Consider the following 20034-nt stretch of genomic DNA (forward strand, 5'->3'; position numbering starts at 1 on the left):
AAATAAAGAAAACAAACATAAGCCTAACTTGCCTTACCTACCTAGTACTTACTATTCTGAACTTATAAGAGCCTGTATTGGAGAGATTGGAGAGAAACCTGGTTGCATGTCTGGTCATGCTCAGAACCCAGAGAGAACAACAACCAAATTCTAGCAGCACACACACCAACTTCCCTCCCTCAAGATTTGAAAGTATCCTGTCCCCTGATTGGTCCTCTGGTCAGGTGACAGCCAGGCTTACTGAACTTCTTAACCCTTTACAGTCAAAGGAGATATAAAGTACTTCTGTTCTATTAACTCCCACTATCTGTTTATGACAACACCTGACTGAGGTGTTGGCTAGCCTTTTGTCTCTGGCGAACTAGTTTGAAGCTGTTTCCCCAGACTTGGAATCTGTCTTGTACTATACTGTAGAATTTTGTAACTTTACATACAATGTTGCCACACATTTTACCTGGAAAACAATGTTCAGCAGAATATGAGTTTTCAAATGATTCCTCACAAGGCATACTTTGTACAAAATGTATCACTGTCTTGTAAAAATGGTGAATTTAGGAATACAGACTGTCACAATATCATAACAGAAACTATGTGAATTTAGGATTGCTTGGGGGTAGTTTTTGATTTTTAAAACAGTGAACATACCTGCAAGCAAGAGATCATCTTGTAATAAATAAACTTTCTTTTTGGTTCAGTTCATGGTGATTTGCAAGAGTTTGTAACAGATAGTAACTAGCTTAAAAATAAATGTGTAAATAAATATAAATGGAAGGCTAAACATTTTTGCTTTCTGTTGCACATGCTGACATCAAAGGAGCTATGACAGTTTATACAGCTGAAGATATGGCCTGTAGCATCTACTGACTGATTTGCTTGCGTGTTACTTACTTATTTCTACATTTTAATAAAACATCCAAGCATATATGGTGTATAATAGGATGAATAATCAGGTTTGCCATTGCAGTTGCATTTGTTATCTATTGTCAATAAAGAGCCAGATTTTACCTAACTTTTACACCGATGCCAGGGGAAGTGAGTGTGGATACAAAAAATCTCATTGCCTCGTTTTCCCCACGATGTAGTGGCTAGGCACAGACACTATGTCAATTATAAGGATAACTCCCTTCTAATTCCCCTAATCACTAGCCAAAGGAAAATGGGGGAAACAAAGAGCAAATCCATATACATTACAAGTTATGAAATGCAGAAAATTGATATGAGAAGCTAAAGACATCAGGGAAAATTCATGGCTGCAAGAGCTAAAGACAATAAAAAGGCATTTTAAGTATATTAGCAATGATGTAGACCCATTATTTAAAAGAGATGGTAAAATTTTGAAAGATGCAGAAAAGGTACAAGTGTTCAATAAATATTTCTATTCTGTATTCAGAAAGAAGCACAATTATATGCATGTATCACATCAAGGTCCATTAATAAGTGAGAAGGATGAAAGACAACATCTAGGAATAAACATTTTTCAATCAGCAGGCTTGGATAACTTGCATCCAAGAATTAAATTATGAGATTGCAGACCCGCAGTTGTTAATTTTAAATAAATCTTGAAATATCAAGAAAATTCTAGGAGACTGGTAGAGAGTTAGTGTTGTGCTAATATTAAAAAAGAGCAAGCAGGATGACCTAGCTAACTATATGCCCATGAGCGTGAATTCTATCACAAGCAAAATAATGGAAAAGCCAATATCAGATTCAGCTAGTAAAAAATTGAATGATAGGAATATAGTTAATGCCAGTCAACATGGTCTTATTGGAAATAGGTCTTGTTAGGCAACCCTGATTTCAACTTTTGAGGTGATTACATGTTTGACTGATAAAAGTAACTGCACAGATGTAATATACTTAGACTTTTCTAAGGCTTTTCACTTAGTATTGCATTATATTCTTATTAAAAAATAGCACTACACAATATCAATAGCTGTGTTTATCAGCAGCACTGTGAGTAGGAACCTGAAGCTAAAAAAAAAACCCCAAAAACACTGTTGAGGGAAAAAATTATTTTAATAAAAGAAAGTGGCTAGAGAAAGAGAACTTGAGCACCAAGAAGAAAGGAAAACAAAGGGGAGGAAAATATATTGATCCAGTGCTATATTTTCTATTATAAGTAAGTTGTATACTTTAATATTCACACAGTTGTTGTGTCCCATAAATATGATACAATCTTTCCTGCAATTTAGTTGTTTCCTGGCCAACTCCATCAATGTGATAGTCAGGAGAATTGCTGAAGTGGTTTTCAATTGGCATTGAGCTGAAAAGACATGATATAGATGGATGATCACAAATTCAGCATCAATTTCTATACACTAAGCATAACAGTATCACACTGTAAGAAACAGTCAGAATACAATGGGCATTTTTTAAAGGACATATAATCACAAGTAGTTCACTGTACTGCAGTATTCCGCATACCTCGATTAGATTTTGAGATATTACATGTATTGTGGTAAAATTTAACTACTGCAGGTGATAAATGTCCAGTTTTTATGGCAGTCCAGTTTTAATTCAGTGGAGTTCCTTAAGGACCTGCCAATGCAGAGACATTTGCAAGATGCGGAGTCTAACTTCAGGCATGCACTGTGTTGGTACACACCTAGCATAATGGGGTTCTGGTCCATGTCTTCAGCTCCTACATGCAGCTCTTTAGAAAGGGGTCCATTGTATTTTTGAAAATCTCAGTTTTAAAACAAACAAGCATAAAAATACAGCATTATATAGTATGTAGCATAGGTAGTGTGTATGGGAGCCATGCGGGGTCAAGTGCCCCCCCCCCCTCCAGATTTCTGCTTGGCCTGCCAGGAGGCGAGGGAGAGGGGCTCCGTCCTTCTCCTCCTGTGCCTGCCCCCCAGCATGCTCGGCCCCTGTCTCTGGCAGCCTGGCCAAGGCAGGGAACAGAAGGGGCAGGACCAGCCCCTTCTCATGCTGGCTGCTCTGGGTCACTGTTCTGTGAAGTGCAGTGACTAACGGAGAGACCCTGGCCGGGGAGGTGGTGGCGCACTCTCCTCACCTGGACCAGCTTCCAGGGAAAAGGGTCGAGCAAGCTGGCCTCCCTTCTTCCCGTCTGGCACATTTCCAGCTTGTTTGTCTCCTATCCCCAGCAGCTGGGCCCACCTCCCCAGCCAGGCTCTCTCAGGCAGCTGCTGCACTGCATAGTCAGCGTCCCAGATTGGCCAGCATGAAAAGTGGCTCCATCCTGCTCCTCACCCAGGCCCAGCTAACAGGGAAAGTGTCTGAATATGCTGCAGGGACAGTACAGTGGGAGAAGGACGGACCTCCATCACCCCCCGCAGGTAACTCTGGTGGGGCAGGGAGAGTGTGGTGACCCCAGGCTATGGGGGGAGGGTCACTGAGCAGAGGAGATACATGGTGCGGTTATGTGTCCTCTGCTTTAGATTGTGCTCTCCCCATATCAGGAGGCATGACTTGTCTATGGTGTGTAGCTTGGATAGTAATGAGCATGCTCTGACTGAAATATCTGCCTTTAACTGTTAGGGTAAAGGTTTCGGTCATTTTAAAATGACTGAAGAATTGTATGGAAAAATTTTGCTGCAAGAATATTGCTTTAGGCATAATTTAGTTTTGGATAGTTACAGATAGTAATGCATGAACAACAAGCAAGTGCATTAATTTCTTCTTACACCAATCGAGAAAAAAGAGCACAGCAGACTTATAAATATAAAGCCCAGAGGTGAGAAAGCAACATTTCAACCAAGAAATTGTGTTAATTCAATAATTAAAGTGAGTCCTGATTCAAATGTAGAGTCTGGTTATGTAGCAGAAATGGGACAAAACAATTGGGAATGGAACCATCATATTACATGCATATTAATAGTGAGGAGAGAAGAGATCCTGTAAATAGAATGTTTTATTAACTGTACAGTACATTTAGACACCAACCTGCCATCATTTCATTAATCAAAGTAGATAAAGGGGAAGTGAAACTTTCACTATTGTTCAGTTCTGAGAAAGAGATTGTGAGAGGAAAAGGCGACTTTTATGAGATCCCAGCAGCAACAGTAGACGTAGGTGTTTCTAGTATTCTTCCTAGTTCAGTGCTTTAGCGGGGTATTAGTTATTAGCAGGGGTCTTATAGCTGGAAATCCATGAAGCTACAAAATTGAAACATTTCAAGGATTTAGAAGTTTCCTGCTGATTATGCTGTCTTTATTTATTTATTTATTTCCCCTTGTGCTTTAGTAGATTTGAAGGTTTCATTTAAAAGAAACTTTCCAGTCCTCCTGATTGAAAGCCTTCAGAATGTAAATTGTAGCAAGATTAATTTATAGTGCTTTATTGCACAAGTACTCAGGGATCATATGCCCATGCTGATTCCTCTTTGTCTCTCAGCGTTTTGCTACAGTTGGTCACAAAGTTCCTTCACCCAACTGTTGACATCTAACTGAAAATGCAGTTGTGCCCTGTCAGCATTTGAAAGCAGCTCAGCTGCATGCTCAAATGAATAGGTTTTCAAAATTACAAATGTCAGAGAAAGTTTATGTTCAAAGTTGCACACAACTCAAAAGCCCTTAGCCCTATCACATGCACACCATCAATAATTACAGCATTGATGCTTACAGTTTACAGCACAGCACTGTTCATGCTGAAAGTGCTTTACAAATACTATCTAATTCATGCTCACACTGGTAGTGAAGTGTTATCCTTGTTTTGCTGACGCAGAAACTGAGGTAAAGAGATGAAGTGATTTGTTCAAGATCACAGACTACATTAAATATCAGAGCCAAGATTACAGCTTCTGTGCTTCAGCCACTGGAACACTCCTCATGTTCACTTTGCTTGCCTACATATGTTCATATACATCTATGCTAATATAGACTAGCTAAAGATCTTCTTACCCTGTAAAACAAACTGCCTCTGAAACCAAGATTAAAATTAGTAGATGAAAAAAAACCTTGTTTTTTGCTTACACTGATTGTAAGCCAGGCATTGCAATTACTTGTTAACCTAATATCTAGCTAGTTAATTATTAAAAATAGCTTGATTACCAAAGCTGTATCTCTAAAATACTTCTTCCACTGAAATGATTTTGCCAGTTCTATTTGCACAACATAAACACTTTTCTCATTCACCCCCCCATGCATATGATGAAAGTATTTTCATCATATGCATGTATAAGGTGCCACAAGACTCTTTGCTGCTATTTTCACATTGATTTCAAAATCAAATCTGTCCCTTAGCGATTTGATATACAGGAACTGGAGAAGAAAGTATCACCGAGTGATTTAAAATAAATCACCATCATGCATGAAAGTGGATCAGCTAAATTTCTGCAAGCAATTAAAACAGTAATTATGGCAGAGATGCATGTCTACCTAAGTAGCTGACCATTTCCCTGAAGTTTACAGAGGTAGCTCTGATCTATCATGACAGTGGTTTCCTGACAATTTCTTGGTCAGATTTTATTTTGTGAAATTTGACAGAAGATGGAACTGGAACTATGTACCCATTTTAGATGTGAGGTTCCATTCTTTATGGACCCAGTAGAAACATGTATTTTAGAAAATTCTGCCTGACAGTGAACTGTAACATCCTTGTCTCTTGACACTGGAATTGTTCACAAGATCTAACATCAATTTCTTGTTTGGTGTTGTGCGATCAAAGTTATGCAAAGCCAAGCATTTTTCTTCCTCTTAAAATCTATTTAATCCATGGATTCCCATCTGTGGGTAGACTGACTTGTCACATGGTGCCGGCTCTCTTTCTCATTTTCATTTGAGAAAAACAGAATTGAGGGGGATAAGGAGGAGGAGAGATCAAATGAAAAGCTCCACTGGCTCTCCATACTCTACTACATCAAACAAAAGTTGTTGTCCTCACTTTCAAGGCCCTTCACAGCCTATCCTCCCCCTACCTATCATGTCTTATTTGCTATCCAGCTGTCAATATTCACATCTGATTAGTCCATGATGTCAGCCTCTACTGCCCACTTATAAAGTTTTCAGACAAGCACCTCCCAAACTGCAGCTTATACATGGGACATAAACATCTGCAAAGCTATTTCATTTTCCAGCTGTGATGCTGCGTGATTGCAGATGACCATTCATATAATTCTTGCTACCGCTATCATACAATTGCAACAAATGTTATACAAAGTATGTTATGTAAGGTGTCAATGGAAAAGTTACAATATGTCATGTTTAATTATCCTGTTTACATGCATGTATCATCTTTGTATCTGAAGTTATGAATATTAGCTATGTACTTCTCTCTCAGACATGTTTGTACTGCTGGGTGACACCCCAGACAGATTTATATCAGGAATAGACATTCTACTCTGACAATGGGCCTTTGAGAAACTTATTTCACCCAGTAGGCTTTTCCTGTGGATGCCTCAGACAGCCACGAGTCAATGGCCACCCCTGTGATTCAGCAAAACATTTAAGGCCATGTGATGGGGACATGTGACCTTGGACTCCATCTTTTTCAGTAACTTTAAATACATAGGGGCTGTGGGCTTTGTTCAGGACAGTAAATTTCCATACACATGGCAGAGAATATAACAGACATCTGAGGAGACATCTCCATTTTTGTCTCTTTCCTGCTCAAATTCTCTGAACTGTGAATTTACAACTAAAAGGAGTATTTTGAACTATGGACTGAAGACCTTCCAATCTTTTGCAAGATACCAGAGAGACTTTTGCAAGCCAGCAGTCTATTCTATCACTGCTACAAACCTGATATAAGGACTTTACAATCATTTGTGTGTGTGTGTGTATTTTATAGCTAGCTAGCTAGCTAGATAGATTTGGGTAACATCTGAGATAGATATTGATCTGGGGGTCAGTCTCTGATCCTTTGAGATTAATAGAACCTCACATATGGTGAATTGGGTTTTCAATAATTTCTGATTATATTAGACCTGTTTGTCTGGTGGGAGCCATGGTCTAGAATGCCTAAACAGGACTGTATTTAGTTTTCAGTTAACCAGTGTGGTGCTGCACAATCTCTTTTGTTACTGGTTTGGTGAATCTAACTATAGATTAAACAACCAGTTTGGGGGAATTCTCTTCCCTGAGTATGTTTGTGGCATTCTCAGTGTGGTCCATCCCAATCACACCACCATCTACTCAAAATTCTTCTTCGTCATGAATTATGTTCTAGATTATGTTCAACCAGTAAAGAGTTGTGTCACCTCTTATCATATAACCCTTAAGTGCCTTAAAGCTCTGCTACTGAATCTGTCTGCATGGATGCCCATGGTCAGCAGCAAGCATGCACTTTATGTCTATGCATTGGGCAATTCTGGTCCAATGCCCGCCTGCAATACCACAGACTTCCAGTGTCTACATCAGCCTTAGTTAATAACTGATAAGGTGATTCCACAGTCTTGCTAGGAACAAATGTCCCCAAAAACTTGTGTTCTGAAATGACCAGCTCTGCCCTGGAACAATCAGAGGAATCTTAAGGCTCATTCCTTATTTAAAGATTTAATATGCAACAGTTTATTTCTTTAACTGCAGTTACCAAACAGTTTAACTCAAACACAGCACTGAATTGGTTTAGACTGAAAATAAAACAAGTTGATTGAATTCCACAGAGAGAGATTTTAAGTGAGTACAAGTATAAGGATTAAAGCCAGAAATGGCTATAAGAGAAATAAAAATAAAACACTTTCTAGTAAGTAAAACTTAACAAGTTAGACTTAGGTCTAGGTAAAATCCTCACTACATATTTCCATCAAGATGACTGCCCAAACTCCTGAACCAGGGTTGGTACCTTTTGACTTCTTAGGTGAAGGACAGATAACTTGGGGTTTCTTTACCTTTTTATAGTCCAATGAACCTTTGAAGTGGATTCCTCTGAGGTTTGCTCCTAGATAAAGTTCATACAAGCTGTGAGGAAAGCAACATGGAATCTCCTGTTAAAGGAATTTTCTTGCTGGGGTTGTCTGCTAAATACATGATTATTTAGTTCCTGCCCACTCCCCTTTAACTGCATGAACATTAAACATCTGATTGTCAATCTCCTCCTGATCATGTGGGATTTGCCTCCATCTCTTGTTAGCTTGACAGGTCTGTTTACATGCTATGTAAACACATTCTCATTGTCTTTCAAAGTACTTTGGCAGTAACATCTAGGTGGAAAAACTAAATTCCTTTGTCTAGTATAGAGTAACTCCTGCTTGGCTGCCAAACACATTTTAAGAATTATAATTTCAGTTTATGCCCATAACTGTGTATTGGTTGCTTACACCTACATTATGAGATGATATTAATAGCGCCCAGTGAAACATGAGCTTTCAATGACACCTTGCATGACACTTATCAGATACATTTCTTGATATTAAAGCATTGGGATATACTTGAACTGGTTAAGCCAACTGCAGTTAATTACCAGACATGTGGGTAACCCTGGACTGCTGCCCTTGGGCTGGTCTTAATGTCACAACGATGCTGACAAAAACTTCATAATAGTTAGGGTTCCTGGTGTGTAGTGACCAATGCCAGTCACCAAGATTGTCTCATTGTTTCCTTGTACAACTGCATCTGGCTGTATCCATCTGTTGTCTCTTTTCTTATATATAAATGATTACCTTTTTCAGGCAGACTTTTTGTTGACTTTGCATAGCATAGATTATGGTCCATGACTAGGGCTGTCATAAAGCATAAGTCCCAATTTTGAACCTTAGCGTCCAAAATGTGGGTGCCTGCATGAACCCTCCAAGCTTAATTACCAGCTTGGATCTGATAGCGCTGCCACCAGCCAGAAAATTCCAGGTCTGACTCTACTCTGTCCATGCCCCAAAAACCTTCCCTGGCCCAAGACCAGATGCCCTGAGTCTCACAACAAAAGGGAAATAACCACTCCCTTCCCCCTGTTACCTCCTCCCAGATTTCCTGCCCTGGGTACACTAGGAGATTACCCTCCCAAATTCCTTGAAACACAACGCCGAGAGATCAAGTGTCCCTCTCTCCCTCACCCAGAGGCTATACAAATTCAAGCTTAGTAACTCTAACAACAAAACGAGTTTTTCTCCCCTCGGTCTCTTACCTCCACAATCCTCTGGTGAGAACTGCAAGACGTCAATCCACTTGAGCCTCAACCTAAGAAAAAAATCCAACAAGTTTTAAAAAGAAAGCTTTATATAACAAGAAAGTAAAGACAAAAAATGATCCTCTGTATCAAGGTTAACAATATACGGGAAATGGCTTAAAAGAAAAAATGAATAAACAGTCTTATCCAAAAAGAAATACAATTTAAAACATTCCAGCAAACTACACACATGTAAATACAAAAACAATATAAAAACCTATATTGTCTTATACCTGTACTTACAACTGGGAAACAGAAGATTAGACAGTCTGGAGATAGAGAGATCACTCTCAGAGCCGAGAGAGCAACAGAGACGAGACAAAGAACACACACCCAAAAATTCCCTCCCTGAGCTTTGAAAAATCTGGTTTCCTGATTGGTCAGGTGTTTGGGTCCCTTTGTTAACCCTTTACAGGTAAAAGAAACATTAACCCTTAGCTATCTGTTTATGACAAGGGCTCTTATGTGTTACAGCAATACAAAAAAATAAATAGTGTGATTAATCTTTAAAATAAATATTACTGGTGCTGATCAAGAAACTTACTTTTTCCCCATGAAATTTTTAATAAAAACAGATTTGTTTGTGTGTGTGTGAAAATTTATGTTTTATCAAAAAGCTAGTTTTCACTGAAAATGTTTTGACAAAAAAATTCCAACCAGCTTCACAATAAAGACAGATCAAAATACACAAGTTCTTTCCTAACATTGAATTTCTATATAGTTGTTACACACATTCCATGTTTCACATGGGATATATAACAGTATTGTTATAAGATTACTATCAGGAAGGTCATCTATTCATAGTCTACCAGCCTCTCTTGTTGTCAACAATGAGAAATAGCATAACTAGTAGAAGTTTAGTATTTTATAGCTTTTCCAAGACAGTCCCCATCAATATATATCTCAGTCAAAATAACAAGCGGGCTCCACAGCCTGAATCAGACAACAAGGCTGCAGCAAAATGAAATGATCTTGATCAAATAAGAAAGAAACACTGATCTGTGTATTCTCATCACAATGATGAGACTTTTGACATATCTTCAAGTGATTTCACTTACATGTAGAACAGCAATATACCAGTAAGTTGAACTCTATTTAGGAAGGCCCTTCACAGGACTCTATTTTGGAGGCCCTTCCTTATCATGAGTAGTTATGCATAACCTAGGCCCCAAGCAACATTTCCCTGAGCTCAGGACAAACTCATAACATGGGCCCCCTATCCCATCCCACGCATACACTGTAATTAACGAAACAAAAATATATACATATATATTTCTGAAATGGCATAGATAGTCCTTATCATTTTACAACTTTATTTTCTGGCCTTTTTCATTGCAAAATCATGAATGACCTCACTAAAGTCAATTTTTCTCATGAGTTCACACTCAATAGACCAATACAGCAAGATGACTTAAGTGTTCCTGTGCCAGAGCACACTGTCTGCAGTTTTTAATGAGTTTTCTTTCAGCTTCTGCCACTGTCACTGGCAAGGTGCAAAAAATTCATAGGTCTATGCACACTTCACTGTAAATTAGTTGAAGGTTTTTTGTTGCAAATCTCATTAAGTAAGATTAGTTGTGGCAGTTTAAGTTCTTTTCCAAAAGTAGACTTGAAGATTTTTTTTCAGATGCAATATTTCACATGGAAATTTCTCCAAAAGATCCATTGAGAATAGCTGAGACCTTGACATTTGAATGTTTTCTTCCAGTTTGTTAGGATCCAGTGTGATATATTTTAGGATTGAATGGTATGTACAACAAATGCCATTTGTTGCTTTGATTCGCCACTATAACTCTCAGACAACATTGTCTAAAGTTGCATAGAATACGTTCCTTCTGAATAAAGACTTTGTCTTATCTTCAAAGGTTATAGAACATGATTCATTGGGTGTCTCATCATGAAATCTTTTCCATTTGCTACCTCTCTTTTGCAGTATTCGTGGAAAAATTCTCTTTCCTTCTGCCACAAGGCATGCTTCGAATAGAATTTTTGGGCAACTGATCTTCAATCATATCAGCAATGAGAGTTGACTCTGAATCAAAACAGATTCCTTTGGCTTTAAAAATCATGTTTTTCTCCTCAGTACTTGAAAGAAATTTATACCAGATCTAGCCAACAAAATGCATGAAAATGAGCTGAAGTGCTGTTCCAGTGCTTCCACTTCTGCCTGAGCTTTGGGTGCCAAATTTAACTCAAGAGCACATTCCAATGCTTCCAAAATACCTGGGAGATGCTTTGTCCTTGGATGAACAGCATCACTTCACAGGACTGACACTGAAAAACATGAAACTTCACTGCATACAATCAAAAAATATTACTATTTGAGTATATGAAGCTGCAACATTAACTTTTATGAGATTAAGTGAATAGGATGCACAAAGAGAATACATGGCAAATTTATTTGGACATAATGAGGGCCTGAACACCTTTTAGCTTTCCTGACATATTAGATCCATTATCAAATCCTTGACCTCTACAGTCATCAAATGGAATGTTGTTCTCCACTTTTTTTTATCTAACCTGATGAACACAAGAAATCTTTCTTGAATATTAAATATACCATTATCATAGTCCTGAACTACAAACCTGAATTACAATACTATTGTTCATGGTGAGAGCACTCGGAGTAGCATCAAATATAATAGAATAAGACAGCTTTTTTTCTCTCTTACTGCAAAAATGCTCTTCTGCATGCTTTTACCACACAATTCAATAAAATTGTTCTGACTTTCCCATCAGAAGTAATGTGTCTGTCCTTGCACTTTTCTGCTTTCTATCTGCTTTTGTAAGACTTTAGCCAAATGGTCACCAGTTATGTTATAATGAGCTAATAACTTAAGAATTCCAAGGAAGTTGCCATTGTGTGAATCACCAGTCAGATTATCTCCTTGGAATGCTAAACCTCAAAGCAAGATGTAAGGTAACGTCCAACATTCTTTGCAATATTGCTCTCCATTTTGCAGCTTCTGTTAATATTTGTTTTTGAATCTCACTGTCTACTCCCTCTCCACCTGAAAGTGACTGCTCTGTCTCCTTCCACCAGCAGTTGCAGGTTTCATGTTCTAAGCACTTTTCATATTCTGTAAATGTACTATAGTTTGTGACATTTTTTCACTGTTGGCAAATACCCTTCCCTTTTTGGCAATATACCGTACTGTTCACAGTTGTTTCCCCTTTTGGAAAGTAACTAACATGGAAAGAAGTACAGTGCTTGGTTGGTAACACTCCAAACAAGCCAGTCTCTTGGAATCTTTCTTTACTATTGGAAATCCTAATTTGCGAAGAAATTCAGGAAAACTACGGCCATCAAAATCTTTTGGCATTGACTTCACTAGCTTCCACATTTCTTCAAAATTTGGTATACCAGTTAGAACAATATTTCGATTAACAGAATCTGTAATGTGGTTAGGACACAAACCTGAATCTTTTAAAAAATATGAATCAGTAAGTAGTGCAGAACTACTCTCTCCTGCTTCTTGCAAACCTTCATTTGAGTCTGGTGGTGATATTACTCAACTGTCTTTGGAAGTCATTAAATTGGAATCACATAATATATCTGGCTGCTTTTCTTCATCAGTTGCCATGGTGTCTGTATTGAAATCACCTTCACCTTGCTGTTTTCATTCATCCAGTTCCCCTGTTTGTGCATTGCTTGAACCAGACAGTTGAGAGATATTGTCTGTCAGGAAAAATGGGAGGACTGACTGGTTTCCTTTCGTTTTTTTTCTTTCAGCTTCTGCCAGTTCTGGCTCCCCAATTAGTATTTTTAGCTAGACATGGCAATATGGCACATATATTAGTGACACACAAGTGACAAATTCCCTCTAGACACCTCAGAGGTACTGCTGCCTGTTCTTGGGATTTTGTCTCAGCCCTTCTATGCATCCTGGAGGATTAGTACATTGTTCAGAATGTTGCTTCTATTCTAACACTGCGTCTGATTGGCTCAGGTAAATCTTGCGAGATCTTGTGAGATCTGGATGTCGCATTGATACATAGGTACAAACATACTCACTGAGATTATATAAATAACATTTAGTTAATCTCAAATGTCCAAATTTAGCCTGAATCTTTTTCTCATGGTGATGGGCTTGTGACCCTCTGGTCTGCCCTTTAAACTAGACTCTAGTAAAGTGTACCAATTCTCACCCCCACCCCGCCTCCCTTACTTGGGGCCAGCTAAAAAACATTGACTGGAATTTGCCAGAAAGGAATGAAACAAACTACTCAAGGAATGTCCTATTTTCCCCATCAGGTTAGCATTATCTCCTGGTGATTAGTGGTAAAAGCAGTTGATAGATCTAACTTTGTCAGTATGGGTTGGTAAGCACTCTCAGAACTCCATCATTTGAGAAGATCATCCTTCATACAATTTAAGGCAAGAGTTTGGTATTTCAGCTCCGATTAAGTCTAGACTGTAGAAACTCCAGTACTCTTTGGTTTTGGTCAAGATGAAAATACACAAAAATAGACTCTCCTGCTATTTCTGTTTACAGCTAAAACCAAAAGAACTGCAGAGATTAATGGAAATTTTAAAGAAAGTGCTTCGACCTAAACTTCTTCAAACTTCCAGCAATGTCTGGGCATCATTCTGTTCAAATTTTGGTTGATGGTTTGGAGTGAGTTCTAATTTTATACTAAAAGATCCACTGAACTCTAATCTAAAGCATCTGCTCTCTCTTTATGCTGCTAACCTCTAAATATGTATGTGTTTTCCCTAACTTCTACAAGGCTGCTCCTCAAGAAAAACAGTGTATAAATATTGTTATTGAGGATTTGAGATGTATAGTTAGGGTTTCTGGTTTTAAGTTTAAACCAATACTAACTAGTCAGTATACTGTTAAAAAAGATCAGGATGATGAATGAAATCCTCTGAGTTTTCAATTTGAGTTTGTGTGAGTGAGAGAGAGAGAGAGACTTTTGATAGTTTTTCAGGGATTCCAAATATGAAATATGCTAGAAATGCTGTAGAGTAGCATGGGACTGACTCTAAGGGATATAAAGCAGAAGATCAGCTGGGATTTCTTACTTCAAATTTCTTTGTAAAAATAGTTCCATATTTTTTACCAAACTAATGCTGAAAAACCTCTTTCAGAATTAATTTAATTAAATGTTAATGCTGTAGCTTTTAAAAATACCATAGATGGTGAACTACCTAGATAAAGTAACTATCTTATTAGAGTGAAAACTAGATCTTTGGGTTACGTATGTTCCCTTCTGCTGCACATTGTAAAGGGCATCACATTGGGGCAGAAAGGAAATGTAAGATTACCTTAGATATGAAACACGCAAGATTGAAGCTTCCTGGGCCTAGAAAACGTATTCCAGCAGATAAGCCAGCAAACAGCTGCTGTATGCAGCTTGCTTCTTTGTGCAGCATAGCTTTTCCAGATTAAAACCACTTGGGAGTTACAGTTGATGCATATGTGTACTTCCCCTGAGGCACAGTTAGGGCACAGGCATGGGGTCAAAGCCACTGGTTCCAAAGGGCAGCTAGCCTAGAAAAAGTGCAGTTCTACACAGATTCAGTATTATATTCAGTGGAGGTGCCTTTTACACTTCATGTACTAATTTATGAAGTTTGAGGCATGTAGCTTACCCTCTCGCTGATTTATTCACAGTAGAATAGCATTTGGAGATATGAGTACTTTTATTTTCACTATTTTCACATTTGTTATCAAATGAAGGAACTGAAAACCAAAGTTCTCATTTTAAAGACATGACACATGATGATCTATGAGGTGGAGTACGGGCAGCTGCAATTTGCAATTCACTTTTCTTACCAAATCTTGTCTGGGAACAATCCCCATAGGAGGAGTAGAAAGGAATCAAATTCTATGTATTTGCTGTCTTAAGTCTCTCATGAGCAGAGGCTGCTTATAAATTCTGAGCCATTTTTGTAGGAGATAAACACATGTCCTCTGAACCAGATTGAACATTAAGCTGATATTAACTATTGCATGGGGTCGGCAATATTCGGCACATGACCCATCAGAGTAATCCACTGACGGGCCACGAGACATTTTGTTTATGTTGATTATTGCTTCCCATAATTCTCATTAGCTGGAAATGGTGAACCGCAGCCACTGGGAGCTGCAGGGGGTGTGCCTGTGGATGGTCAATGTAAACAAAAAGTCTCATGGCCCGCCAGTGGATTACCGTGATAGACCGCATGCCGAAGGTTGCTGACCCCTGGACCATTGGCTTGTATAACTGCTATGTCCATTGCACTGAACCAGAGACATGAACCATGTAGCCTGCTCAAAAGTTCTTACTATATTGAAACACCAATATCTTTACTTTAGAGAAAAAAAACGGTTACACATTCAGTTAATCATGTGATGTTTACTGTGTGTTTGAAACTCCTCACGGCGTACATTCCTTCCTTACTTAATCAATACACTGTTTCTATGAAACCCGGATTCAACCTGAATTCTTTTATGGCTCATTTATTTACAAAACATTACCCACATTGGTTGATCATTATTACTTAACAATCTCTGTGATTATTATCTGATACTCATATCTGGTTTCCTTCTTGTTTGGGGTTATTTTTGCTGACCTTTATCCAACCCTGAGAATGCTTTCAAGACTGTGATTTCTCTACCTGTGGGCACTGAAACAATATTTACTTTAGATTAGGTACTTCTGGGGACCCTTCACATCCTTTTTCACACATCATGTGTTATACTGTAAGTAGAACTATCCAAAAAAATTGCATATAAAGTGATATTAGGCCTTAATCCTAGCAAAGCTCTTAACAGACCTGGTGGTTTGGTGAATATTTTCCAAGCAAAAGATTTTTTTTAAAAATCATGGGAAATTTTAAAAAATTCCAACTATCTTGTTGAAAATGATATTTTCTAGCAACAAAATATCGTTGTTGACAAAACATTGTTTTTCAGCAGGAAAATTATTTGCTTGAAATATTTCAGCCAGCTCTAATTCTTAGTTTTAAGCATGTGAATTGTCCAGCTGAAATCTACAAGACTCCTTATGTGCTTAAAGTAAAGCACATACTGAAATGTTTTGCTGTATTGGGATCTTAATGTATTGTGCATTTATGTCACTCCCCACAAAAGGCAAATAATCAAATCACTTTTATTGTATCAGTTTCATAAGGCTTGCCATAGACAAATTGCATTTTTTGTTAGAAAAATTGTAATATATTCCTGGGAAGTTTTGCATTTGCTAAAAATTGCAAATTCACAACATTTGTCAAAATTAGTGACTTTTTACTATAAATTTTAAAATGTATTCTGTTTTGTCAGCATATTTTGCAAAGCAAAACTCATATTTCACCTAGTTTTAATTGTAGTGTGTGTTAATAGTGACCTCTCTTCCTAGGTGTGAATGCAGTAGTTTAGACTTAAATTTGAAAGAAATTAGTAAATTTAATTATGTTAACACATAACCTGATAAGTAGCCAGGGAAAAATGTAACACTACAATACATTTTCAGTTCAGGAAGCAGAACAATTCTCACCATAGCAGCAAAATATATTTCAGAATTTCGTCCTTTGAGGAGATGCAGATTTTATATATATTCTCTAGCTTAAATCAGGGCAAATATGGATGGGCTGACCTGACCCTGATATGTATGTACCAATTTCTGTTTGAGAGGCTTCAACTCTGCAGCTCCTGCCATCTGGATCAGCTTTCCTGTATTTCTTTGCTTTATTGACTCACAATCTCTTTTTAGATCTCATCTGAAAACATGTCTGTGTTTTCAGTGTTCTCGGTCCCTCTGCTTTTTATTGTGGAAAGCTGTATCTTTAGTTGAATCATTTTCCTAAAGCATTTGGGCCTACACTTTGCATGGGGGACACTACACATAATAAGCATGCATTGTTTTATGGAAATTTTTGCCATTATGTTAAAACAAATTAATCAAATGGAAAATCAATGCAATAAAAAAAATACAAAGATCCACATTGACAATTACAGATTAATGGACAGAACAAGTTACAAAAAGTTAATGGCAAGGAAAAAGCATTAAAGACACTGTATAATGCAAAAACATTTTAATGTTGTTTTATTGTACAATGACAGCTCCTAATCTTTGGTTCCACAGGCCAAATTTAGGCATGGTATAAGAAAAAGCAATGCCACTGAAGACCATAGGTCAAATTCTGGTCCTACTGTACGTATCATGTAACTCTATTAAAGCTCCATTGCTTGGGAATAGGGAATGGGAGGGTAGGACTGGTGAGTAGGAAACTCCTTGATGGGACCCTTCCACATTTTCCCTTCTTTCCAGAATCCCCTCTCAGATATATTTACATAGAAGGCGACAGTGAGGACCATATAATTACTAGAAAAGAAAATTATTTTCCTTTTTATTGATCTGAAGAGAATGTAAATGAAAATGTTTCTACACAAGGGGAATCTCATATGCAGCTGTGGAACTGGTCTGGAGGAGAGCAAAAATCAATTGTCCTACCTCAAACAAACTTTCAGACACAACATAAACACAGACCTCACACTAGTAAACATTTAAAAATTAAAATTAAGAGAGGGATATCATGTACAAAGTTATTATGATTTTTGCCTCTGCCCTGCATCTTCACATTGCTAAGGAGTCTGTGGGTATGTCTACACTGCAATTAAAACCTGCGGCTGGCTCATGTCAGCTAACTCAGGCTGGAGTCCCAGGCTCTAGGACTCTGCAAGGTGGGAGAGTCTCAGAGCTCAGGGTCTAGCCTGAGCCTAAGCATCTACACCACAATTAAGCAGCCCCTTATCCTGAGCCTAGCAAGCCCAAGTCAGCTGGCACGGGTTCCTCTAATTTCCAGGTAGACATTGCCTCACAAAATGACAGCTGCTCATTTAGGATAAGTTGATACAATATGCTATAAAAGAGACACTCATTGGGTCTTTCAATGGACAGCATGCACTAGATCCACTGGAACTACACCTATCTGAACTTTCTGTGGCTCTGTTCCTATGTTATAATTACTTATTTGAACTTCAGTAGCATCCAAAGGCCACAATCAGGATCAGGGCCCCATTTTTTTTTAGCTGCTATATAAAGTCATACAAGAGTCAGTCCTTGCCCCAAAGAGGTTACAATTTGCTGTCTGTTTTTTTAGTTTTCCCTAATCTGAAAAGTTATTCAGACTGAATACTTGTGTTTGGTCTTTGTGCATGAAAAAACACAGTCCCGCTTCCCCTACTTCTAATAAGTTCTAGAGAAGGCAAAACCATAAAAAAGGAGATTTGGTGTGTAGGAGATCCAGAGTGTATGCACTTTCACCAAATGGCTGGTCCCAAAGAGCCCCAAAAATAGAATTCTTCCATCTGTGCCTGCTATAACAGTCAGAGACTGAGAGAACTAACTTGAGTCAGACAGCTCAGGCAAGTGCAGTACAATCTTCCACACAGTTTTGATTTTCAACACCTTTGCTGTCCTAGTCTTGAGATTCTCTCATACACAGACTCTGATTTATGCCTAAGGGTACCACTGTATGTTATTTAAGCAAATCATATATAAACTACTCTCTAAAATCTACTAAATCAAATATTTTTAGTACAGTACCACAGACACAGTTTCTCCAATGACTCTCGATGCTACAAAAACTGTACTCGTTGCAGTTCACATTCCTCGATGTTTTTACGTAGCTGCACTCTCCTGAGAAAATATGCTTTATTTTGTAAAATATAATATATATTCTGCATCTTAAAATTTCTGATAAATAAGTGGTAAGAATGAAACCATGTAATGAAATATCCTAGGTTTTCCCTCCTGGATTATATCACCATTTCATTTCACAGAAGGTAAATTCCATCAATCGCCTTGTCCTTTGCTGCCAAGAGAACAGCTTCAAGTTTATTTCTATAAAGAAGGTAATGATCAAATGGGCAAACAGTCAAAGTAAATAAATTAAATTAACAGCCAAAGGTAGGAAATATATCAGCTGTGGATTTTTCTCATCTAAAAATCTGAGAAGTCAACCTGCTTGTGTTGTACAGTTAATTTTAAAGAAGAAATTATATAGACAGTGAAAACTTAGAAATGGGTAGAATTAAAATAAACCCAGTTTATAAATGTATGTCTATTGTATACCAGCAGCACTGTGCCACTAGGCCTGACCCTGCATCAGTTTGAAGCCTCTGATAGCTCAACTCCCTTAACAGGAGCTGAGAGGCTCCACATCTCAGGCCCGTATGCAGACAATGTTTAAGAATATCATAAATCAGGCAAAACATTTCCCATAAATTCCATTCCTGTAAATTCAACCCAAAATGGTGGTTTCAGCTGGGTTTCAATTTGATTTTCTGGGACTCATTCAAACCAGAAACTCAAAGTGAAAATCAGTTCCTCAGATTATGATCTCAGTTTCACCTGAGTAAACGTCAATTAACATGGATTAGAATGTGGCCCAGAGTAAGCAAACCAGTCTGAACAAAAAATAGAATAAAGACTTACACATATACCTCCCCTACAAAAGAAAAAGAAAGTGATAAACCTCTCAAAGCTCTAGTCTCATTGTGGATAAGCTAAGAAATGTGCTGTTATCGTGCACTGACATTTTTCCTCTGTAATTGGAATATTTGACCTTATACCAGTGGTCATCCCATTGCAGTCAGTGGGAGTTTGTGTGTGAAAGGACTGGACAGATGTTGTACTAAATAATTTCCTAAAAATGCTATATGACAGCTGAAGAGGACAGCTGAGAAGAAGATTGTCATAGTATCTAATCTAAGGCTTCATCCAGATCAAATTGAGATTCAGAAGAAATATTTCACCCACTTCTTAGTCCCTGCAATATCAGGTTGTGCTGCTTATAAAGTGGGTGCAGATTTCTTTGTAATGTAGCACTGTAGATTGGAGAATATTGAACCATTAAATGATGGATCCATATTTATACCTAACACTGCTTCTAAATATTTTACTACATAAAACCAAATGACTGGCCAAATTAAACCCTGGACTAAGCAAGCTCATCAGCATCAGCTTCAAAATAGTTAT

The sequence above is a fragment of the Chelonoidis abingdonii genome, chromosome 1 (genome assembly GCF_003597395.2).
Source record: "Chelonoidis abingdonii isolate Lonesome George chromosome 1, CheloAbing_2.0, whole genome shotgun sequence".
Lineage (NCBI taxonomy): Eukaryota > Metazoa > Chordata > Testudines > Testudinidae > Chelonoidis > Chelonoidis abingdonii.